This window comes from Lepus europaeus, chromosome 12, assembly GCF_033115175.1.
Source record: "Lepus europaeus isolate LE1 chromosome 12, mLepTim1.pri, whole genome shotgun sequence".
NCBI lineage: Eukaryota > Metazoa > Chordata > Mammalia > Lagomorpha > Leporidae > Lepus > Lepus europaeus.
This window is the reverse complement of record NC_084838.1, coordinates 38,032,130-38,058,036: the sequence shown is the minus strand read 5'-3', so window position 1 is coordinate 38,058,036 and position 25,907 is coordinate 38,032,130. Positions and strand designations below refer to the sequence as shown.

At 50.8% G+C, this 25,907-nt stretch overlaps 1 pseudogene; it reads right to left on the bottom strand.

Moving 5' to 3' along the window:
* Positions 1-561: 561 nt before the first annotated feature.
* Positions 562-25,907, bottom strand: part of LOC133770953 (heat shock protein HSP 90-beta-like) — a 94,127-nt pseudogene continuing 68,781 nt past the window's right edge.

Here is a 25,907-nt window from a genome sequence, read left to right as displayed (position 1 = left end):
TTCTACAAGTCTCTTTAAAAACTGTCCATGGGGACCAGCACTGTGGCATAGCTGGTAAAGCCACCGCCTGCAGTGCCAGCATCCCATTTGGATGCCAGTTTGAGTCCCAGCTGCTCCACTTCCAGTCCAGCTCCCTGGGAAAGCAGCAGAGGATGGCCCAAGTGCTTGGGCCCCTGTTACCCACGTGGGAGACCTGGAAGAAGCTCCTAGCTCCTGGCTTCAGCCTGGCCCAGCTCTAGCCGTGAGGCCATTTGGGAAGTGAACCAGTGGATGGAAGACCCCCCCCCCCCCTCTGTCACTGTGCATTTCAAATAAATAAAAATAAATATTGAAACAAATAAGCAAAATTGTCCACGGAGGGCTGGGCCAGACCCTGGAGGCTCTAGAACAAGGAGAACGTGATAAAAAATGTGGGAGCAGACGCTGGCTGCCATTCTCAGCCTCTGTTCTCTCTCACTGCAGTTCAAGAAAATTCTAATTTTGTTTGGACAGCCTTTCCTCTCTGCGGTCGCCAGGCGCATTCCCTCCCCTTGATGAGAAAGGCGAGTAGAACGGCTCCCTCTACCCAGGCATAGGCTTGATCACAGGCACGCGACTGTTTCCGGCCAGCAGAACACGAGCTGGAGGGTTGCTGGAGGCTTCTGGGAAAGCGGAGGACTTGCTGTTCCCCGAGAGCCTCCGCGGCAGCCCCGTCTTTACCAGGGGCCGTGCACAAGGAAGCCGACGGCCCGGGGTCTCTTGGCAGCCGTCCTGCGTGCAGCGTTCGGGGAGGCTCACGTTGCCGGCAGTCCTGAGAGCTGGCGTGTGGCTCTGGGCTAAGTACAAGGAGCTGCTGTAGGAACCCTCACACCTCCATGTCTCGGCGCCATAGAGGCTTCGTTCTGGCTAGGAGGCTGCGTAAGAGGCCTTCCCTAGGGTGACACGGACTGAACGGGCCTCCCCCAAAATCCATGTCCGAGTCCTGCCCTCAGGCCCCCAGACTGTGAGGGATCGCAGACAGCGGCATACAGGCGCTCTTCCAAGAGGAAATCGTGTCGACGAGTACCCAGGGCCGAGCACGCACAGAGCAGGGCGTGAAGACTCCCCCGAGAAGGCGGCCAGCTGCAAGCCAAGGAGGCCGCCGACCCTACCCTTTGCTCTTGGCCTTCTGGCCTCCAGAACTGGGAGAAAATGCATGTCTGGTATTCAACGCCCCTGTCCACCGTGCTTTGTTGGGGCGACCCTAGCAAACTCAGCACATGCGTGGTTCAGGGAACCTCGCTCTCGGGGTCCAGGCGGTCCTGCCACCCCGTGTGGCCTGGGCTGCCTCTGCACCAGGTGGGCAGGTGGAGGACTGGGTGTGGCAGGCTGCTGTGCAGGGCTTGGAGTGGGCGCACGCATCTACCACACTGAGTTAGATCTCACTCGCGTGGCCACAACCCAAGGGCAAAGGCGGCTGGGAAATGAACCCTAGCTGTGTGTTCTGGGAAAAGACAAAAACAGGTCAGTGAGTTTCCAGTCTTCATTGGAGACAGAAAGATCTCCGATATTTGATGGCAAGGCTGACCCTCCAAATCAACCCAGCCAGGCGACTGCTCTCTCTCTGGCCTGCAGTGATGGGAGCCGAGACATTCCTGGGTTGTTTAGGCCGGTGTTCCCGGTCAGCACAGCTGAACGCATCCTAACTGACGCCTGGGACCATCTTCTCTTTTCTGCTCCCTGCTGGCCCGGGATGCGTTTCGTGGCTGCACTGCAGGACTGTGGTGCGGGTTAGGGTTGGGACTGTCCCTTGGGGTGAAAAGCAGACTTAGCATCCAAAGTAGTTCCAGGCTTTCTTTGTCAGTGCCATTGTGGGGAGGGTCTGCTGCCTTAGAAGAGGATTCTTTTCTTTAAAAAAAATTACTTATTTGAGAAGCAGAGAGAAAAAGAGAGAGAAGAGAGGGAGGGAGGGAGGGAGGGAGGGAGGGAGGGAGAGGGAGAAAGAGAACTCCCTGCTTTAGGCTCATTCCAGAAAGGCCCATGACGGCTGGGCCTGGGCTGGGGCTGGGCCGGGCACTGGGAACACCGTCCAGGTCTACCACGTGGGTGGCAGGAACCAATCACTGGGTTGGGTTACTTCTGCCTCCCAGCCTCTGCAGGGGCAGGAACCTGGAATTAGGAGCTGGAGTTGGGAATTGAACTCATGTACTGAGATGTGGCAGGTGGGTTCTTAACCGCTAAGCTAAACACCTGCCCCAAGAGGATTCTTCGATTTAATATAATAAAGTCAACAAGGGAGGAAATTACTGAGAAATGAGAAGCTCTCCTTTCTATACCCCTCCCCTCTCCTACACACCCCAGAATCTGACACAAGAGTCACAGTGGGCCGGCGCCGTGGCTTAACAGGCTAATCCTCCGCCTTGCGGCGCCAGCACAACGGGTTCTAGTCCCGGTCGGGGCGCCGGATTCTATCCTGGTTGCCCCTCTTCCAGGCCAGCTCTCTGCTATGGCCCGGGAAGGCAGTGGAGGATGGCCCAAGTCCTTGGGCCCTGCACCTGCATGGGAGACCAGGAGAAGCACCTGGCTCCTGGCCTCGGATCAGCGCGATGCACCGGCCGCAGCGGCCATTGGAGGGTGAACCAACGGCAAAAAGGAAGACCTTTCTCTCTCTCTCTCTCACTATCCACTCTGCCTGTCAAAAAAAAAAAAAAAAAAAAAAAGAGTCACAGTGAATGAACAAATGCTCCCCTCAGCTCCCTCCACCTCCTCTTCCGTTCCTCCCCTCACCTGCTCTTCTCTGCAGCCCAACAGGTGTGTGTCCTGATGGCCAGCCCCCCCCCCCAGCACCCCTCCCCCGCACGGAGGACTCCTCCTGGCTCTCTTCCTGGCCAAGGCTCACCCATCGCCCACGCCCAGCTCAAGGGCCTGCCTTTCACGTCCAGTGCCACAGCCTCCCTCCTCGGGGGTCTCTTGCCCCTCCTGGATGCCGCTCCTCAGGTGTGCAGCTTCCTGCCTCTCTGTGCTCCTGTTTCCTCCGTGGAATGGAAGCCCCTGGAGAGCAGGCGTGGCCTGACGCACAAGCATCCTCCGTCCTAGGACCATGTTCTACACGGAAGAAGACTCCTAGAACTGGCCCGGGCTGCCAGTTCTAGGAGGGACTGAACTGAACAGAAGGGAACTGAAGGAACAGATAGACTGAAACACTCCCCCTTGTAGAAAATAACCACCCCCTGCCCGGTGTCTGAGTGCAGCGTGAGTCCAGTGGCTTCCCTCTGCTTCCTTTCCTATCAGAATTTTTTCCCTACAGTGGTAAGGGACGCATAATGTCAAGCCTATGATTTTGACAATGTTTAGGTTCATAGCTCTGTAGCCATAAGTTGTACATTGTCATCTTTCTCTATTTCCAGGACTTTTTCACCGTCTCATGCACCCACTCTATAGCCATTGAACACTGACCCCCCTAATCTGCTCTCCCCCAGCTCCTGGTCACCCCCGTTCTACTGCCTGTGTCTGCGTCCACCTGCTCTAGGTACCTGCCATGCGCGGACTCATACAGCAGGGAACCTCTTGTGCGAGACTCATTCTATTGAGTGTGTTATAAAGGTTCGTCCGTGGGCAGCAGGTACCAGCATCTCCTTCCGTTCTCCAGTTGAGGTCCTTGTTCCCTGCTGTAGAGAGAAAAAGGCCTCTGGACATTAGCAGAGGGAGCCAAGCTGCCGTGGGGGCCATGGGGGCCGGGGGGTCAGGGGGCCGTGGGGGCCAGGGGACGCTGTTCAGAACGTGACTAAGTCGTACCCCAAGTCTACTGCTTCCATGCGAGACGCATCCTCCTCGCCCTCTAGAGGGGCGCCCCCATCAGGACCAGCAGCACCAGGTCCCTCTGCTGCCACTTTGTCCCCATCAGGGCCTAGGTCCTGCGGGACCACGTGACCCATGTGGCTGGAATGCGTCAGGCTCCTGCCGCGGCTTCTCCACAAAGGTGGTGAGGGCTCGACTCCAGGTGCTCTCTGCCAGCCTCAAGCCCAGGCAGAGCTGCCTTCAGGGCCTGGGCCTTTGTGGTCCACTCCGTGCTGGCGGAGCCCCACAGCTCCGCGGGAGCTGGCCACTGCGAGGCAGCGGGTGGAGACTGGAAGGCTGCTGCTCTCTCGGCCTCCTTATCCAAGGCTTCTTCCAGGAGTTTGCAGAGGTTCCCAAACTTCACCTTGCTCCTCAGGCAGTTCCAGGCTCTCCCCAGCAGACGCCCTGAGCTGCAGCACGCAGTGCTTTGCACCAGGCTGGGTCCTGTGCCCTACCGCGAAGCTCGGCGTCCGCACTCACAGCACGAAAGCAGAGCGGCCCCTGCTGTCTGCCTCACCAGTGACACAGGGGACGGACCCCTGCGTCTCCCCCCTGCATAGGCAAGCTCTGCCGCGGAGTCACCTTGGCTGCACACGGGGAGGTGACAGTGCAGCAGCTCAGAGAGGAGCCCTGGCTCCCGGGTTGGTGAGGACCTCACGGAGACCAAGCTTGAGGTTCTCGGAGAGCGCCTTGTAGTTCTCCTTGTCTTCTGCCAGCTCACAGAACTCAAGGCACTTCTTGGCAATGCTTTTGCAAATGGTTTCCAAGGACTTTCTCTCCGCTGGAGCATTTCTCGGGAGAGGTTCAGGGGCAGTCCTCAAAGCCAACCACACCGTGGGTGAAGTTGAGATTCTCTGATGTCACTGCATCTCAGCTGTCCATGGCGAACACGGTGGACACGGAGTTTGGTGTTAGCCCTTTTCTTCTGGTTTGCAAAGAGATCAAGGGCAGCCTGGCAAGGGATGGATAATAATACCCTGACTTCCAACTGACCCAGATAACAATACCCTGACTTCCAACTGACCCGGATAACAATACCCTGACTTCCAACTGACCCGGATAACAATACCCTGACTTCCAACTGACCCGGATAACAATACCCTGACTTCCAACTGACCTTGGATAACAATACCCTGACTTCCAACAAACCCAGATAACAATACCCTGACTTCCAACTGACCCGGATAACAATACCCTGACTTCCAACTGACCCGGATAACAATACCCTGACTTCCAACTGACCCGGATAACAATACCCTGACTTCCAACTGACCCGGATAACAATACCCTGACTTCCAACTGACCCGGATAACAATACCCAGACTTCCAACTGACCTTGGATAACAATACCCTGACTTCCAACTGACCTTGGATAACAATACCCTGACTTCCAACTGACCCGGATAACAATACCCTGACTTCCAATTGACCTTGGATAACAATACCCTGACTTCCAACTGACCTTGGATAACAATACCCTGACTTCCAACTGACCTTGGATAACAATACCCTGACTTCCAACTGACCTTGGATAACAATACCCTGACTTCCAACTGACCTTGGATTACAATACCCTGACTTCCAACTGACCCGGATAACAATACCCAGACTTCCAACTGACCTTGGATAACAATACCCAGACTTCCAACTGACCCGGATAACAATACCCTGACTTCCAACTGACCCAGATAACAATACCCTGACTTCCAACTGACCCGGATAACAATACCCTGACTTCCAACTGACCTGGATAACAATACCCTGACTTCCAACAAACCCAGATAACAATACCCTGACTTCCAACTGACCCGGATAACAATACCCAGATTTCCAACTGACCTGGATAACAATACCCTGACTTCCAACTGACCTGGATAACAATAGCCAGACTTCCAACTGACCTTGGATAACAATACCCTGACTTCCAACTGACCCGGATAACAATACCCTGACTTCCAACTGACCCGGATAACAATACCCTGACTTCCAACTGACCTGGATAACAATACCCTGACTTCCAACTGACCCGGATAACAATAGCCAGACTTCCAACTGACCCGGATAACAATACCCTGACTTCCAACTGACCTGGATAACAATACCCTGACTTCCAACTGACCTTGGATAACAATACCCTGACTTCCAACTGACCTTGGATAACAATACCCAGATTTCCAACTGACCTTGGATAACAATACCCTGACTTCCAACTGACCCAGATAACAATACCCAGACTTCCAACTGACCCGGATAACAATACCCTGACTTCCAACTGACCTTGGATAACAATACCCTGACTTCCAACTGACCCAGATAACAATACCCTGACTTCCAACTGACCTTGGATAACAATACCCTGACTTCCAACTGACCCGGATAACAATACCCTGACTTCCAACAAACCCAGATAACAATACCCTGACTTCCAACTGACCCGGATAACAATACCCTGACTTCCAACTGACCCGGATAACAATACCCTGACTTCCAACTGACCCGGATAACAATACCCTGACTTCCAACTGACCCGGATAACAATACCCTGACTTCCAACTGACCCGGATAACAATACCCAGACTTCCAACTGACCTTGGATAACAATACCCTGACTTCCAACTGACCTTGGATAACAATACCCTGACTTCCAACTGACCCGGATAACAATACCCTGACTTCCAATTGACCTTGGATAACAATACCCTGACTTCCAACTGACCTTGGATAACAATACCCTGACTTCCAACTGACCTTGGATAACAATACCCTGACTTCCAACTGACCTTGGATAACAATACCCTGACTTCCAACTGACCTTGGATTACAATACCCTGACTTCCAACTGACCGGGATAACAATACCCAGACTTCCAACTGACCTTGGATAACAATACCCAGACTTCCAACTGACCCGGATAACAATACCCTGACTTCCAACTGACCCAGATAACAATACCCTGACTTCCAACTGACCCGGATAACAATACCCTGACTTCCAACTGACCTGGATAACAATACCCTGACTTCCAACAAACCCAGATAACAATACCCTGACTTCCAACTGACCCGGATAACAATACCCAGATTTCCAACTGACCTGGATAACAATACCCTGACTTCCAACTGACCTGGATAACAATAGCCAGACTTCCAACTGACCTTGGATAACAATACCCTGACTTCCAACTGACCTGGATAACAATACCCTGACTTCCAACTGACCCGGATAACAATACCCTGACTTCCAACTGACCTGGATAACAATACCCTGACTTCCAACTGACCCGGATAACAATAGCCAGACTTCCAACTGACCCGGATAACAATACCCTGACTTCCAACTGACCTGGATAACAATACCCTGACTTCCAACTGACCTTGGATAACAATACCCTGACTTCCAACTGACCTTGGATAACAATACCCAGATTTCCAACTGACCTTGGATAACAATACCCTGACTTCCAACTGACCCAGATAACAATACCCAGACTTCCAACTGACCCGGATAACAATACCCTGACTTCCAACTGACCTTGGATAACAATACCCTGACTTCCAACTGACCCAGATAACAATACCCTGACTTCCAACTGACCTTGGATAACAATACCCTGACTTCCAACTGACCCGGATAACAATACCCTGACTTCCAACTGACCCGGATAACAATACCCTGACTTCCAACTGACCTGGATAACAATACCCTGACTTCCAACTGACCTTGGATAACAATACCCAGATTTCCAACTGACCTGGATAACAATACCCTGACTTCCAACTGACCCGGATAACAATAGCCAGACTTCCAACTGACCCGGATAACAATAGCCAGACTTCCAACTGACCCGGATAACAATACCCTGACTTCCAACTGACCTTGGATAACAATACCCTGACTTCCAACTGACCCGGATAACAATACCCAGATTTCCAACTGACCTTGGATAACAATACCCTGACTTCCAACTGACCCAGATAACAATACCCTGACTTCCAACTGACCCGGATAACAATACCCTGACTTCCAACTGACCTTGGATAACAATACCCTGACTTCCAACTGACCCGGATAACAATACCCTGACTTCCAACTGACCCGGATAACAATACCCTGACTTCCAATTGATCTTGGATAACAATACCCTGACTTCCAACTGACCTGGATAACAATACCCTGACTTCCAACTGACCTTGTGCAGAGAAGAGCAGGACTGCCAGGTGGCCTCCCCAGTCACCGGTGAGGCTCTTGTGGGGTTCACCATATTCCTCCTGGGTGGTGTCCTCAGCGTCCCTGGCCCAACGTTCTGGTCTTGTTCAGTTCTTCCAGATCAATGATTTTCTCCTTAATCTTCTTGGCATTCTTTTTCTTATCCTTACCACTGCCATCCTCTTCGTCTGATCCCACACCTGCAACCTGGGGCTCATCAGCTTTGTCTTCCTCTTATTTCTCACCTCATCGTCACTGGTTTCCTTCTCTCATTCCTTCTCCAGAAAAGGGTGATAGGACGGGCTACGAACCTCAAGTGTCTGTCGTCACTGCCTGGACCCACCTCTCCTCCGAGCACTCTGCCTGGCAATCTTTCAGACGGAAGACCACTTTGCTGCCACGGCAAACGAGCGCACCATGGCCGGCACAAGCAGCGAAGGAGCTGCCGGCAAAAGACTCCCAGGCAGACCGTGCATCGTCATTGTGTGCCGTGATCACCACCACATTCCCTGCCACTGGGAGGCAGAATACACACCAATGCCAAATCGCCCCCATCACGGAGACGTCTGTTCCGGCTTGAAGAACCTCCATCAATGCATTAGGAGGCGATGAGTCCAAAGTGTTTATGAGATCGGCCTTGACCATGGCAGTGCCCGAGGCTGCCAAGGCCAGGGTGCGTTCCTGGGAGCTGCGGGCGATGTCGCTCTCCAGCTCTCAATCACTGCCCGAATCAGAAGAGCCCTTGAAGCTGTCATGGAGAAGCCTGGCCCCTGCCTCGGAAGCATCCGAGATCAACTTCCGAAGGAAGGATGCTTTGTGGGAACAGAGGTACTGAGGAGACACGAGCTGAGCGGTTTCTGCCTGCAAGGCGGCAGCTCCTTCTCTCCACGGCGCGCGTCTCCACACAGCTTGAAGATAAAGGGCTGCAAACACTGAGGAGCCCCGTGAACCCCGGGCGTCCGACTTGCGAGAGAATCTCCTTTTTAGGGCTGACTAGTACTCCACTGCATGTGTACTCCATGTCGCGTTTAGCCCTTCGTCCACCAGGGGGCGCTGGGATAGCGCCCACCTTCCGCGTATTGTGAACAACGCTGCTATAAACATGGGGATCAAACATCTGGCTGGGTCTCAGGTTTCAGTTCGCTTGGGCGGGGACCCGGGGGTGGCACTGCTGGGTTCTGGACGATGTCTGTGTGTAACTGTTGGAGGAGCTGCCCGCCATGCTGTTTTCCACGGTGGCCGCAGTTTTCCCTCCCCACCACCCCTTTCCTATTTTTCAGCCTCTACCACAGCTCCCCAGCACCTTCCATTCATCTCCACTCCCCGAACACCCGCCCCGGGTACAAAGTGGATGTGGCTGTCCCACTTATTAGAGAGAAAAAGTTGCATTAATAGTTAAAAAGTGTGGTCCAGCGGGCGGGCCTGGCAGCAGGTGATTGATGGTCTCCATTACACCCCATTAGATATTTTATTCTTGTTAAATGAAGAGCAGCCAACTTTGTCAAGTATTTTTAGTTCCCTCTGGTCTTATTGGTCCCATCTATTCTTCAGGCCGGCCTGTAAATGGCCACATATGGCCGAGTGTCTGCAGGACGGATGGCCGTGCAGCTGGTGTTCATTGGCCACCAATTTACCCCGGCCCCTGCATTGTGAGCCTGACAGCGCTGGGGAGCCTTGTAGATCTAACCAAATATATCTATTTTCTAATTGTCTATTTATCACCTTCTGGGGATTTGTGGGCCTCCCATCTGAAGGCAAAGGGGGGATGGCCTTGAACAATGATCCTTGTCAAGGCTTTCGCTCGCTCTAAATTAGGGCCTAGTTGCTAAATAACTAATTTAGTCCTGCTATCAAGCTGAAAAAGTGGGTATTCAGCGCAAAGTGCCAGCTGGGGAATTGATTATGTCTTTTCTCAGCCAGCGTGATAAACCTGCCGCCCGAGCCACCGTGGCAGGCTGGGGACGCTCCCCCGGGGCGGCCCGCATCAGCACGGAGCAGGGGCAGAGGTGCCAGGCCCACTCCCCGCGTGGCGGCTGAAGCTGGGGCCCCAGGGCCTGCCCGCCACGGCGCCCATGGGAGGGTCACGCTCCGGGTCTGTGGTTTCTGCTGGGAGCCGTGGGGGATGTTTGCATCTATCAGGGACGGGGAGACCAAGGTGAGAACCAGAGAGGGGAGAGGAAGGTCACCCTGACAACCCCGATTTCCAATTAGAGCGAGATTATTGAAGGGGGCCCAGGCCGGGGGGCGGGGGAGCTGGGGGGAGACAAATGGGAACGGGAGGCACTTAGGAAAATGTATTAACGACGGCCGCCGGCTTGCGAGCCAGGAAGGGGGAAATAGAGAGTTGAGGTTTACTGCTTGAGAAGTCTAATCATGACAGTGGCGGCAACCGCTTACTCAGGCTGCGCTGCCAGGCGCCGTGCCAGCCGCCCCCAGACCCGGGTCTCCTGGAAGCCGCCCCACGTGCAGGCTCATCCGGGCTCCCACCCCGACGTGCACTCAGAGAAAAGGATGGCAGAATCAACTTGCCTGAGGCTGAGCTCTGTCCCGGAACACGGCCCCCACCCAGCTGTTTGTACGGTGCCTGGAACACCCCCACCGTTCTCCACCCCTCTGATCTTCTTGGGATGCTCTTCTGGGTGCTGGGGGCCGTGGTAGGGAATCGGTGAGACCAGGCCCTGCCTCTGGCGAGCTGCTCTTCCCGGGGCAGGCAGGCTAAGCCCAGACCCGAAGGCCCCTTTATAACAGTTTTTTGAAATTTCCCCTTTATCATCCTGAAATCAAATTCATAGATACAGTAGTCTATGTCTTCACATAATTTTTAAAAATCAATATAACATTTTTACTGGCATTTAATGTAGAAGTGAAAGGCAATCAATTTAAATAAATAATACATATTTAATATTCAAATGTTTGTGCCTAAGGGCACAAGAAAGCCTCATGGAACACTCAGATGCTTACACCTGCTGAAGGTGAGTGTCTGAATTTAAGAAGAGAGCATCCAACTGAATGCTGGTGACAATTTCTCTTTGATAGTTTGGAAAAAGAGTTACAAAAATTGAGGATGCTTAGAATTACCTTGACTGTGATAGCCACAAAGATAGATAGACTGAAAACAAAGGTACCAGTGACAAACCATGAAGTGTTAGCATTGATGGCATTTTCTGAAATGATGAAATCCCAGGCTGGAGAAAGTAAAATCTCTCTCTGTCCCAAAAAACAATAACAACAACAACAAAAAAGCAAAAACAACAACTATAACCACCCCCTCAACGATCCCCTCCCCCCCAACCACCCATCTCCTGTTTCCATGTTGGTTGCATTCCTGGCGAAGTCAGCTTGAATTAGACCAAGCCCGCTCATATTGATCCTTTGTGTTTGTGTGTAGGATGGGGTGGAATTCTGGATCTGGATCAGCAGGAGATGCTTCTGACCCGCACAGATGTCTTGTTGGAATTCTGAAGTTGTGAGACGTGAGCCTGCACATGCCTCCTGGGATGTCTGGTGGCCCTGCCCCTCTCCGCCACCCAGCCCCTGAGACCATGAGAATACCTTCTTGGGGTTAGTTCTGCGCCAACAAGAATCACTGTGCTACATAAAAGACAAGCAAATAAACAAGAAACTACTAAGTGGCAATAACTACAATGATTGGAATAAAACTGGGTGACAGGCTACAAAGAGGATGAGGTCGGGGGGTCGGGGTTTCTGGCTTGGAGTAAGTGGTTCCTCTGGCCCCCGACACTCCTGGGAGGAAGAGGTACCATTCGTTTCTCCCTGAGAACAAAAGGAGGGTCAGGAAGTTGGCTGGCCCGGGGTCCCCAGAAACCCAGGCTGGGCACTGCTCTCTTACCGAGTCACCTTGGGCAAGCAGTGTTTTATCCGTGGGACTCAGCGTTCTCATGTGTTAGAGGGAGAGACTGATTATTGTGTTGTTCTCTCCCCAAGTTAATGAGATCTAAAGTGATGGGAGCAGGTGCTTTAGTCGCTGTAAAATCCCAAGTGGGGGCAGAGGTTTGAGTCTAGTGATGAAGGGTGCTGGTTAAGACACTTGCATCACACCCACCTCCGAGGGACTGGATTTGATGCCTGGCTCTGGCTCCTGACTCCAGCTTCCTGCTAATGCATACCCTGGGAGGCAGCAGGGATGGCTCACGTAATTAGATCCTTGCCACCCACCTGGGAAGCCTGCATTGCACTCCCAGCTCCTGACTTCACAGGCGTTTGAAGAGTGAACCAGCACTCAGACAGAGCTCTCTGTCTCTCTTTATAAAGAAAAATTCCAAGAGGTCTTGTTGGTAAGGAGAAAAACTAGAAACAACTCAAAAGCCTCCACAAAAGGGGATTGGGTTGCAAAACCATGGCACAATCACTCAGTAAAACATAACATCATCATTAAAATGTTGCAAAATCATAGTTGATGCTATAGAAGGATGTTCAGGGAAGGTTGTCAGAGAAGGAAGCTACAGAATAACATTGAGCATACCCTCCTATGTTTGTTATTGAGAGAAGAAAAGCAAGCCAACAAATGAAGCAGTCCTGCACAAAGAAGAAAGAATTAGAAAGGTCTATGTTTTAGGGTAACAATTGGCATCATCACCAGGCATTAGAGTAGGTTTTATCTCTGCTCCTCTGTAGATTGAACTGTGTCATTCTGTTATGAGAAATAAGCCAAGAGCATTTGTAAGGTGCTTGTCACATATCGAGACCTCTGCTAAAGCCACTGGGACTAAGCCTGGGTGGGCGGCCAGTTTAGTTACGAAAGCCTCTCTTCCTCTGGCAATCTCTCACGCGCAGGGATGGATCGGTGTGGTCACTCACTGGCTGGAGACCGAGTGGTTCTCTTTTTAGTTTGTGTTCTTTGCCCTTAGAGCTCAAGTCGGGCAGCTCCAGGCTCTGATGGGCAGGGCATGCAAAGGACCAAGTTCTGGGTCAGGGACTATTATCAAAATCCGTGCAGCAATCCTCGGGCACAGCCATTCTCACCTCTGTTTTATCGGAAGATGAAATGACTCATGACGGCTCATGTCTCCTAGGAGGAAGATCAAGGATTTAAAGCCAGATATCTCATTCCAAAGCCAGCTCTGAGCCACCGGGCAGACATTTGTAACCACAGGGGAGATTAATTATCGACCAGGTTTTCCTGTCTCCACAAATGTGGCTGGAAAATATGCTTCTGTTGCCTTGTGGCTAAAGGTAGGAAAACACCCACCCTGCCGCTGTCTGGCAGAGGGGTGCCCACGTGCTGTTTGTACAGAAGAAGCGCCTGGTCAGTGGGGCTTCCTTTCCCTGGCTTGGGAGTTCCAGCCCTGGTCACCAGCGTCTCTGCCCTCTCTGGACTCCAGCATGCTGGTAGGTCGGCCCTGGAAGTCCCTTGCTAATCCCCGACTTCGGAGGAGGGTCTTGAATGTAGCCAAAGACTCCAACATCTGATGGTTCACTCCCTCCCTTATTGTCTCTCTGAAAAGAGAGATTGACTTCCCATTCAAGTCCTTACTAAATCTGTCGTGTTATAAGACTTTATCTCAATCACTTAATTGTGACCCACAAAGCACTATTTGGGAATGACCTATTAGTCCAACAGAACAGTCAATGCTGTGCTTTCCGTGCTCACAAGGTCACTTACTGGAGCAAAAATGGAGACAAAAACACTAAGCGCCGACTTAGACATTTTTCCTGATAATTGCAAGTGTTGGATGTTGTAAACAAGCCCTTTAAAGATCCCTTTAAAAAACAATACACCAAGTGGTTAGTTCACAGAGCTCATGAATAGAGAATGGGTACTTGGGACTAGGAGTGTAATTTCTAGTGACAGCCGCATCCCCAGATGCTAAACATCCTGTATCTTAAGTGGCTTCGATGGAAGCAAAGCTGATGCGCTCTGGATAGCTGTGCTAGACGACTTGAGAAGCGGCGCTGGTGATGACAGAGACGCCAGTGTTCAAGACGGATGTGAAGAGTGAGCAGAGTTGGTTCATGAATTAAACGTGGACATAGAAAGAGGCAGTGTGTCTGAATAGATGTATTGTTAGCATAGCGTGGGGAACCGCATGCTGGCCACCTGTGAGAACCTCCTCATCTGCATAGCTTGCAGCAATCAGTCGACCACAAGACCTACGAAAACAGCCAGGTGAAACAGATGAAACAGAATGGACTCTGCATAAACAACTAGGAAGAACCAGGTGAAACAGATGAACTTTCAACCTGAGGCTATACGCACCCTTTCATCTGATTGGACAATATCAGCATAAAGGGACATTGGGATCTGGGCGGGGCGCGGCTGCCATTGCTAGCGGCGGCCGCCGCCACGGCCCCTCCTCATCTTTTCTCCTCGCCCCACTTTCCTTTTACCCCCACAAGTAAAAGTTCCTTGAGAACCGATGAACAGTGACCGTGTCGTGACTGTGTTGGACCCTTGCTGGCGAGGGTCCGACAAATGGTGCCATGACTTGGATAGTCGGACCGGTCACTGGAAGCAGGAAAAAAAAATTAGAACACGTGGAAAACGCGGGAATCTAGGCGGTAAAGTCTAGGATTGGTACCAGGAAAAAATTAGGACGTGTGGAAAACACGGGAATCTAGGCAGTAAAGTCTAGGGTTGGCACCAGGAAAAAATTAGAACGTGTGGAAAACACGGGAATCTAGGCGGTGAAGTCTAGGGTTGGTACCGGGAAAAAATTAGAACGTGTGGAAAACACGGGAATCTAGGCGGTGAAGTCTAGGGTTGGTACCGCGGAAAAAAGGGATCCCTCGACAACCAAGTTGTCCTTTAAGAAAAGGAAAAAAAAGTAGCAGGGACGCCCGTGAAAACAGCCGCTGTAAAGCAGTGAGTTAGAACAGGAACAATGGCGTAGGGTCGGAAGACAATTGAGGGCAGCAGAGAAATCGCCTGAAGTCCTTAGGTTACGGCAACTGATCGACCAAGCTAGGAAATAGCAGCCCTCTTAGGTGAAGGGGCTGATTTAACGCAGAGAATCTCAATCTGGGAGCCTAGACGGACAACAAGACGGAGACAGGACCAACATGGGTCAGGACAGAGATAGGGAGGATGAGAGACCCCTTCCTTCCTTCTGTACCCCCCTAGTCAAACCAAGACTCCTCCCCCCCCCTCTGGAGGACTCCTCCATGAGAGACAAAAGGCGGTCTTTCTCCCTGGAGCCTCGAGAAAAATGGGCAGGAGGACGAGGCACTCTAAGTGGGAAGAATATCACCACGTAAATCAGGCTTTCCCTGTGATAGTGGACGCGCAGGGCAAGCGGGGATGGACCAATGGACTAGTCCCAGAGGACTGGAGGAACCTAGCTAAGGCAGTGCTTGGTGGGGGAGACTTCCTCCTCTAGTCTGTGGCTTACAGAGAGCTCACGAGGGCTCAGGCCCATGCTAACGCTAGGAACAGTCAGCCAGCCTGGAATGAGGATAATGACGAACAGGCTCAGGCTAGTTGCCCTAATGAGGTTTTGATGCAAGTGAGTGAACTAGCCCGGAGGGCATGGAAGGTCATTCCAAGGAACGGGCTAGGACGAAAATGTTTAAAGTGTGGAAAAGGTCACAAGGGAATGTACAGGACAGAGACAATTGGGACGCCAACCAGGACTGTGTCCTCGATGTGGTAAAGGTAACCATTGGGCAAATGAGTGCTATTCCAAGCAAGATAAGGCAGGCAATTCGCTTCTACCGCCCACCAGATTAAGTGGCCAGACAAGCGTTTACTGCAGAGCTGCGAGCTACCAACTATTTAGTATTAACACCTCAAATGTGAATCCAGGCAATAGATGTGGAACCTCGAGAGCTCATGGATGATATCCACGGTTTAAGCCTTACTATAGGAAGGGCTACAAATTCATTAACAGGGCCTATTCAGTTGCCTTGTTCACAGCTCAAAGTAATGTTCCAATCTACTAAGGGGATAGTGCAACTGTTGCCATTGCAGCCCGTTGCTCAGCTGTCAACAACAAGCCTTGTAAAGGATACTAGAGGTAATCAAGGAAAGCATTTTGCAGCTCACTATGACTCTTGGCGAGCGCCCACTATGGACTCCTATCAAAAGAAAGGCAATCAAGGGGCTATTAGATACGGGCGCAGATGTTAGTATTATCTCCAAACAAGACTGGCCTCCTTCATGGCCCCTCCAGGAAGGAGATAACACCTTGATTGGGCAACAGCGGTGCCTAATCCTATCTCAAAGCTGTTGCCCAATCTTAAAGCGCGCAAGTGCTAAACTGGAAAGATCAAGAAGGCACCACAGGCAAAGTACAACCTTACGTGTGTGCTATCCCTGTAACTTATGGGAGAGGGATGTCTTAGAGCAACTTCATTTGCTGACGTGCTGTTGGCAGCTATGAGAGAGAGGACACCCTAGAAAGAGCGTTTACCATGCTAACCTCATGCTTGCAGATGGCGGGGTTACAAATTGCACCAGAAAAGATTCAAAAGGGCACCATGGTCCAGTACCTAGGACTAAGGTTAACACCAACTACGGTGGCCCCTTTAGATTTTGTCATATCCACCGCAGGACTTGGGACCTTAAATGACTTACAAAAACTATGTGGTAACTTAAACTGGATACGGCCTTATTGTAAAACATTTTGGAAGGCGATTCACAGCTCGCCTCACCTCGTACAGCTGCAATGTTACAGAAGGTTGAATGCCTTAAAATCACGCAGATGCAAAGACGCCAGAGCTGTTCGCACGTGTCGGTGGACACGTTCTCTGGGATTGTCAGCCACGGCTCTAAAAAGGAACTCAACAGGTTATTCAACACTGTCTACAGTCCTTTGCCGCTTCAGGGGTGCCCAAAATTATCAAAACAGAATGGGTTGGCGTACACTTCGGCCTGTTTTGCTACATTCTTAAAAGAATTCGGCATAAAGCACATTACAGGTGTGCCCTACAATCCCCAAGGGCAGGCAATTGAACACTCACCTGTACTTAAAGACTTTAATAAACAAAGGGGGAATAGGAGAATATATGGTAGCTACTTGCGATGCATTGGCTATAGCTCTATATACTATAAGTCTTTTTGAATAGGAAAAAGTGTGGCAAAACTCCTGAGTTCATGGTGTTTAGTGATGTACTTGCAGTATTGTTTGAAGAATTGTTTTGTCTTAAGGAAAAGACGTTGCACGTGACTTGTACTGCAGCAAATCGGCAAAGTGACCTGAGTTGGATATACTTGAAGGTATTTTGAAAGTTATGCTCAAGGTTGACACCTAAGCTTTGTGTAATGTAAAAATGTGTTTGTATCAGTTTTTTCCTTTGTAAATGGCATTAACATTGCTACTTGGTCTTGCTTAATCACTTTTGTTGTCCTGAGGACTTGAATTTAACAGTGCATATCTGTAGTGGTCCAACAGGCTATGCTTGCTATGTATCACTCTGACCCTCAGCAACAGAAGACAGGCACAACTCCATGCCATAAATAACAAAAAAGGGGGAGCTGTGGGGAACCGCATGCTGGCCACCTGTGAGAACCTCCTCATCTGCATAGCTTGCAGCAATCGGTCGACCACAAGACCTACGAAAACAGCCAGGTGAAACAGATGAAACAGAATGGACTCTGCATAAACAACTAGGAAGAACCAGGTGAAAGATGAACTTTCAACCTGAGGCTATACGCGCCCTTTCATCTGATTGGACGATATCAGCATAAAGGGACATTGGGATCTGGGTGGGCCGCCGTGGTCCCTCTTTTCTCCTCGCCCCACTCTCCTTCTGCTCCCACAAGTAAAAGTTCCTTGAGAACCGATGAACAGTGACCGTGTCGTGACTGCATTGGACCCTTGCTGGCGAGGGTCCGACACAGCACTTTATATGCATATTTTAATTTCCAGTTAACATTGACTTATAATTGCTACATCAGTATACTAATACAGCTCATGTGAATGACTTTAAACATATGTGTAACTAAAAGAAATTAATTGAATATTAAAAGTAGATATTTGATTATCTTGATTCCTGACAGTTTATACACGCAAGCTGGTTGAAAGCTTAGTTTCTGACTTTTCCACTGGGAAAAGGCAGATCTGTCTATAACCTGGGGTTGTCCCATGGTTGGACATCCTACTGTGTGCCAGGCATGGTGTCAGATGTGCAGTGAGGAGAACCCACAGTCCCAAGCTCTCATCTGAATCCTCTTGGGTCTATGTGGGAAGAGGCCTGACGGAACTCCATCACCTTCCCAGGGAGATTACTGGGGCCCAAGGGAGGTGGGTGCTTACAGGTCACACAGGAAAACCCGAGCTCCCCCACAAGGAGCCAGAGCAGACAGCCCACGACCAACTTGATTACAAAACCACACCCCTCTCCGTGACCTTGGCCTAGAGAAGCACAATGCTCGGGTTGCCTGAATCTTGTATTGGCGTTCTGGGCATGAGTCCTGGCTCTGCTCTTGGTCCAGCTTCTTGCTAATGTGCATCCTGAGAGGCAGCAGGTGAGGAACCTGGGCCCCTGCCAGCCACATGGGAGACCTGGATGGAGTTTCTGGCTCCTGGCTTTGGCCGGCCCATCTTCAGCTGTTGTGGGCATCTGGGGAGTGAACCAGTGCTGTTTCTGTCTGCATTCCAAATAAAATGTGAAAAGTAAATAAAATGATAGAGAAAATTATTTTTAAAAAATGGAGTTGACAATCTGAGTACAGTTAATCATTTTTGCTCAATGCCACTGGGATAACTTTGAAAATCTTTGTCCCTTCTTAAACACTTTAAACTTGACACCTAGAATATTTTATAACAGTTTCAAATAATTACAGGGGATGTAACATCTGGCATATTTTAAATATAGACATTATAAGAAACTCTTACATTACGGCTTTAAACGTAGCCAATAAAATACAAATATCACAGCAATTTGATACCCACCACCATCTTTCTAAAAAATACACGAATGAGCTCTTATTTAACAGTAGGAAATTGTATTTCCAATCCGTTTACTCCACAGAATTTTATCCTAATGTAATGTATTTTTATGCTTGAAAGTCTTTTATTGATTTTCCTATCATACTTCTCTACAATAAAAAGATGTATATAAATGGAATTTTTATTTCCTGTGACCATAATCCTTTAAGTATTAAAAAGTTTATCTGGATTGAGTTATAATTCCAACCATTAGTAAGACAAACTTCAAAAAGATGACTATACTGCAAGTATTGATATAAACAGTTAAATTTTATGATTTAATAAACCGAAGTGCTGGAGGAGCTGTCCGCGGTGCTGACCCCACCAGGGCTTTTCACCATTAGCCAGGTCCTCTGTGTCTCCGTCCTGGCTGGCCCTCTGAGCCAGAGCACCAGACCCACAGAGCCCCCCCACAAGGCTTGACCTCTTGACCTTGGCTGTGGGCCTGGTAGATGCCCCATCCCAGGCTAAGGAAGAGCATAATAATCCTGCCCTTGTGCTTAGAACCAAGTCAATGTAGGGCAGCATCCTCACACTTTGCTAATGTCATTTACTTAACCCCCGAGACAAGTGAGTACTCTTGTCCCCATTTTACACATAAGGAAGTAAAGGTTGGCAGATATTCAATAACTTGCCCAAAGCCACACAAGTGTGTGTGTGTGTGTGTGTGCAGAAAGGAGTTTTCAACCTAGCTTAGCTCAGCCTGGCTCTGAAGACTGAGCACTCTTTTCATCCCACCGTGTCTCTTTAAAACATGACAATAGAATGAGACCATTGTATCTGTGGGCCTAATACGAACCAAAGACCTTGCACATGGTAAGCTTTAAAAAGTGTGTATTTATGTGAAAGCCAGGCTGGCAGGAAGGGAGAGACAGATTTTTCACTTGCTGGTTCACTTCCCAAATGTCTGAAAGACCAGGGCTGAACCAGGCTGAGCCTGGGAGTCTGGGACTCTATTCAGATCTCTCACGTGGATGGCAGGAATCCAAGGACTTGGACCATCATCTGCTGCCTCCCAGAATCATTAGCAGGAAGCTGGATGGCAAGTGGAGATGGGACTTAATCCCATACACTTCCATATGGTGTCCCAGAACCACACCTGCCCCTCACACATGGTCAGGTTGAAAGCCCATTCCTGCAAATCCCAATCTTGCAAAGTGACTATAACTGTCTTCTTGTTACAGAGGAGAAAAACAAAATCAGAAGGAGTAAGCAGCAGAGCTGGAGTTTGGCCCTGGACCCATCCAATCCCAAAGAACAGCCTCTTTCCTCTCCCTGAGGCCAACCCTCTGGCCACTGCCTAGCCCAGGACTGGACGCAGAGTCCAGTACCCTTCGTAAGTCCTGGACTGTAAACAGCCTCAGATTTCCCCAGGAAGAGTAAGGGATATAAAAACGTGGAAACCACTGTTGGAAAACTCGGGCTCTGTGTCCATTTGGCCTGGCCCCGCATTTCCCACAATTATATCACTTAATTCCAAGGATGCTCTGAGCCCTGCACATATGCACGGCAGACACTGAGTCAGGCGCAACTGAAGGCCGTGGGGGTGCAGAGAAGGTGATTTGAGCCCGGATGCCGCCTCCTGACCTGCAGCCCCATCTTCCTTTCCAACAAGATGGTGAGCAGCTTGGGGCCGTGGGAGCTGGGGAGGAGGCGTGGATTCCAGTGGGGCCCTGGGGAGGTGTGAACATGGCAGGACCTGAACTAGGATGTCACTGTTGTGTAGTTGAGTCAAACAGGTTTGCACGCCGGGTGCGTGCCTCAGCCTGTCTGCTGTGCTGCCTGGGCGAGTTCTGGGCACTTCTATGCACAGCTCGAGGCTTCCCCGTGCACTGTGCATAGTGTATTCAGTGGAAATAACTTCTGCTAAAACCACCTGAGCTTCTAATAGGACTAGAACAAGGACTGGACTAGTTCCTTCTTTAAAAATTATTTATTTGAAAGGCAGAGTTAGAGAGGAAGAGACCTTCCATCTAATGGGTCACTCCCCAAGTGGGCCCAGGTCTCCAACGTGGGTGCAGGGGCCCAAGCACTTGGGCCATCTTCCCCTGCTTTTCCAGGCACATTAGCAGGGAGCTGGATCAGAAGCGGTGCAGTGGGAACTTGAACCAGCACCCACATGGGATGCCGGTGATGCAGGTGGTGACAACCCACTGTGCCACAGCGCTGGCCCCAAGAACCAGACTTTAACCAGGCTTCATGCCTCATTTCTCTCGCAGGTGGGAGCACTCAGGGTCTTGCTGAGTGGAGTCACCTGAGATCCCTGCAGATCCCAACAGCTCCCTGGGTGTTAGCACATGCGATGTCCATCAGACTGCATGCTCTGGCCAGACATCCTGGGGAGGATGGTGCCTCCCTGGGGTGAGGAGTAAAGCCTCCTATCCTCGCTTCCTGAATGACCCCTGGGCCAGTGGGGGCCTGGCCTAGGACCGCCTCCCCCAGTGGACCCCGCCAGTAGTGAGGGAATCACTCTGCAGAGGGAATCTGCCCACGTGCTCAGAGCCACAGCCTGGGGCGGGCAGCCCCGCTCCCCACGGGGGCTCGAGGGCCCAGCCGGGAGTGATGGAGTGCTGCCCAGGCTGTCTCCACCCTCAGAGCCCATGTTCCTGCTCCAGGGCTGCCGACTCTCTAAGGAAGGGCCACAGGCTTTGCATTGCCCTCTTCTCCTGACTGCTCTGAGGCCTGTCCCTCAGCCACGAGGTTTGGTTCTCACTGCCTTTTCTTTTTGGAGTGAATTTAGAATTTGAAGACAATGAATTGAGTATTAGCACCATTCACTGAGCTTGTTTCTGGTCCCAAGATATCTCATTTCATTTTGCAAATGCAGGCAGAGTTGGACCCATTGTACTGATGAGGTGACTGAGGGTCAGAAACATGGGGGGGGGGGACTTGTAAGGTTCTGGCTGGGGGAGCCAGGATCTGAACCCAGGTCTCTCTGATCCTAAAGAGTATGTTCTCTGCATGGAGACTACTAAGATTTATTTATTTGAAAGGCAGAGTTACAGAGAGGCAGAGAGAGGGAGAAGTCTTCCATCTGCTGGTTCACTCCCCAGATGGCTGCTATGACTGGAGCTGGGCTGATCCAAAGCCAGGAGCCAGGAGCTTCTTCCAGGTCTCCCACGTGGGTGCAGGGGCCCAAGGACTTGGGCCATCTTTTGCTGCTTTCCCAGGCCATAGCGGAGAGCTGGATTGGAAGTGGAGCAGCAAGGACTTTAACTGGCACATATATGGATGCCGCACTGCAGGTGATGGCTTTACTACTATGCCATGGCGCCAGCCCCTGCATGGAGCCTCTCGATCCAGCTCCTCATGTCTGCTCTCCTGCCTCTCAGTGCCATGTAAAGTGTAGCATCTGTCACTAAAGACGCTGTCACTACAGACAGTAGATGGAAGCCCAGGACTTCTCTTGATCTATGTGGCATTAGTGCAGCTTAGGGTCTGGTACCACCTCACTGTGTGACCTTGGGCAAGTCACTCCCCCTCCCTGGACCTGTGGTCCCTCATCTGTACAAAAGGGTGTGGATGACGATCTCCAGGGACAGGGAGCTCCCAAAGTCCTGTGCTTCAAATGCTACAGCAAACTTAGGGGCTTTGTGAAGTCACAGCCCATCCGATACTCTCCCCAACTTGACCTTTTCTTAAATTCATTTCATTAATTCTTGTATTCATAAGAATGCATTTTCATTTCATGGTTCCAATGTTTAGTGCTTTCTCCTGATGATGCTTCTCATCCCCGGTATAATTTTTTGTTCCATTAATTTCCAAGGGCCATTTTGCCAGACCGCAGTGTTAAGAATCAGTCGCACCTCTTCCATTTGTCTAACCAACCGCTCATCCATTTCTCCCCAGAAATAATTGCGTATGGTTCAATAAGTTTATTGTCCAAATCTGTTTACACTTCAGGATGCATCTCATCAGGATCCACCGTAACGGGTGGAAGGCAGCTTCCAATGATCGTCATTGCATCTATTTCTCCAAGTTTGCCAAATATTCATTTTCTACATCTTCAGGAGCTGTTCTTATTTTTGCTCAGTTTATTCGTCTTACACGGTGAAGACAGACTTTAAAAGAAAAAAAAGCGTCGCTTCTTTTAGATTTTCATTGGCGTCTGTTGCCCTGACTCACCTGGGCTGGTGGCTCACCTGGGCGTGATGCCAGCTGGTTCCAGCATGACTCAGCACGTTTTTTCTGAGCAACTCCCCACTGAGGGCAGAGGGCTGAGAAGAGAGAGAGAGAGAGAAGAAAGAGGGGGAAGCAGAAAGGAGTGACAACGGGAAAGGGAGTTTACCACGGGAGACGCTGTTCAGTCTCAGGACAGAAGATGAACTGGCTGCCCAAATGGACAGAGGCTGGGTTCCAGTCCTGTCCCCAGTTAGTAGCGGAGCTGTGTGGACCAGTTCTTACCCTCTCTGTGCTCAGCTCGCCATCTGTAAAGACAGGAGTGATAGTTCCTGCTTTGCAGGATTCTTTGGAGATTTAGTCAAATATTCATTTTTTTCAGGGATTTATTAGGTTCTGAGGCATCGGGGATAGGAGGGAGGGCAAAACCCAGACCGGTCTCTGTTTTTATGGCAGTGTAGTCAGACTGGGATGGCGCGTGGCCATCTATAATCACCTTGACTGACTAGTGCCTTGAATTCTGGGATCCCTGGGGGTCTCCCAGGTGAGGCGGAGCAGGTGCAGCTGGGGTAGAGCGGTGGGGAGCTCAGGTCACTGAGAAGCTGGCTTGGCAGGAGTGGGAAGTGAGTCATGTTCCTCCCAGGAGCTGCTCCCATGGGAACGTGCCCTTGATCGCAGGTTTGTCCCCAGAGCAGCAGCGATGCCTCACTTCCCCCGTGGTAACAGACGTCCTGAAAGCCTCCTGGCCGGCAGTGACAGCCCTGGGGGAAGGGGCCGGGGCCAGGGCTCCCAGTGTGGGGACATTAGGATTCAAGGACGAGCAGCAGGAGGGTCTGGAGTGAGGGGAGGGGCTGTGAGATGAAACTATCTTCAGCTGGAGTTCCTGTTAGCCGGCATCAGTACCACCTGGGGTTTGGTTTTTAAATTTTGTTTATTTTCATCTACTTGAAAGGCAGAGCAACAGAAAGTGAGAGGTTTTCTGTCTGCTGGTTCACTCCCCAAATGTTCCCAGCAACGAGGGCCAGGCCAGGCAGACACCAAGAGCCACGAACTTCATCTGTCTCACCCGTGGGTGCAGGGCCCCAAGCACCTGGGTCTTCTGCTGCCTCCCAAGAGCAGGAAGCTGGATCAGAAGTGGAGGAGCTGGGGCTCGAGCCAGGCACTTGGATACGGGACGTAGGTGACCCAAGTGGCTGCTTCACCTGCCACGCCTCACGTCTAGTCCCGGGGAGTTACTAAAAAGCAGACACTGGGGCTCCACCCCCTGGAGATCAACTTGTCAGATCTGGGTCAGGGGCCAGGAATCTCCATTGTCACAAGAGCTCCAGATGGGGGATTCCACTGGTGGCTTTGCCTTCTGAACGCACTTGGGTTGTGTCTGGGCTCCTGTAGCCTCAGCCGGGGACGCTTCTCACTGGGAAGGGTCCTTCTTGTCTGGGTTGGAATGGGCTCACAACAGCAGTGCCCCCAGAACCTGAGAAAACTGAGCGTCTCATCAAATCCACGCAGCTGTCCCTGCTGCTACTGGCTTGCAAGGAGCTTAGGAAAATTCATGTCAGAATCTGTCAGTCTCCCGAGCTGGTCCCTCATAGCACAATGGCGCCTCTGTCACCCTGGGGTGCTCGGTCCCCTTCCAGGGCAGGCTCTGCAAGGCCAGGTCGTGGGGGCTGCGAGGTCAGCGCACGCTCTCCGTGGGCAGCTGATTTCTCCCACGTGCTCAGAAGCCCATCTGAGTTGAATGCTTGGGGCTGGAGTGGGAGTCTGGGTGGGTGGTGGAGCAGAGTACAGCATGTGGACCACTTTCTGTGGCTCCCTGAGTGACACGCCAGGGCCTCGGGATGCTCAGTGTGGCTGAGTGGGAAGCCACCCCCGGTCCCTCAGGCCGGAGATCTGGGACCGAATCACAGAGCTGTCCCAGGCCCCGGGCTGAGATACACAGTCGTTCCGGGCCGGGCAGGGGCTGGAGGCTGGAGCGCCGCGCCTCTTAAATACACATTGACTGGTGTTTGTTTTCCTGACCAGATATTATGTTTCACTGTACAAAACCTGGAAAAATACAAAGAGAAGAATAAAACCACGGCAACCCCACAATCTAGAGCCATCTTCCTTTAAAATTACAGTGTGCTTTCTATCAGTCTTCTAAAAAATTCTCAGATTTGAGAGGCCCGGGGCAAGAGCACAATTGGAATCCCACGTACCGTATGTTTAAATATTTAATATTTAAATCATTTTTCTCAAAGAATTATTTTTCTTTTAAAACTCTCAAAATTACCTGTTAAGATGAAAAAGAAAAATTCAAATGACAGTAAGTAAGAAATTTAGATCAAAATTGTTCCAATAAAGCTGACATTTTAAATTTAGTTTTTAAACATCTGTCTAAATTCAATTAAATATTAGAAATATCAGGACTCTTCTCTGTCTGAAGGCTCAAGGCCAGTGTAGTGCCAGGGATGGGTAGTGGGTGTGCTTCATGCATAGATGGACATGGGGGCAAATTTAAGAGTAAAATGAGTTGTTAGCTAGTGCAAACTATTCCTGAGCTGTTGCAAATGCCCTGCTAATTAGTGAGTACCTCTGGCACCAGGAGTTAGGACAGAAGGAAGGCAAGGGAATGGACACTCCCGCTGCTGGCGATGATGCTTTGTTACACGGGAAAATGCTGCACTTCATGCTGTCTCAGAGGAATACTTGACAAATGGATTTGTCTTTTCTCTTCCATGCTTATGCACACCCACTGCCCACATCGGCGCTGTGCGTCCACCTCCGACATCAGCGGAGCACAGCCCACACAGGCTGGTGCAACTGGGATCTGTCTCCCCTTGTCTCAGACAGGAGTTTCCTGGGACATGCGGGGTGTCAGGCCCGAGGTGAAGTTCAGGGGCGTGCTATGCAGCGCTG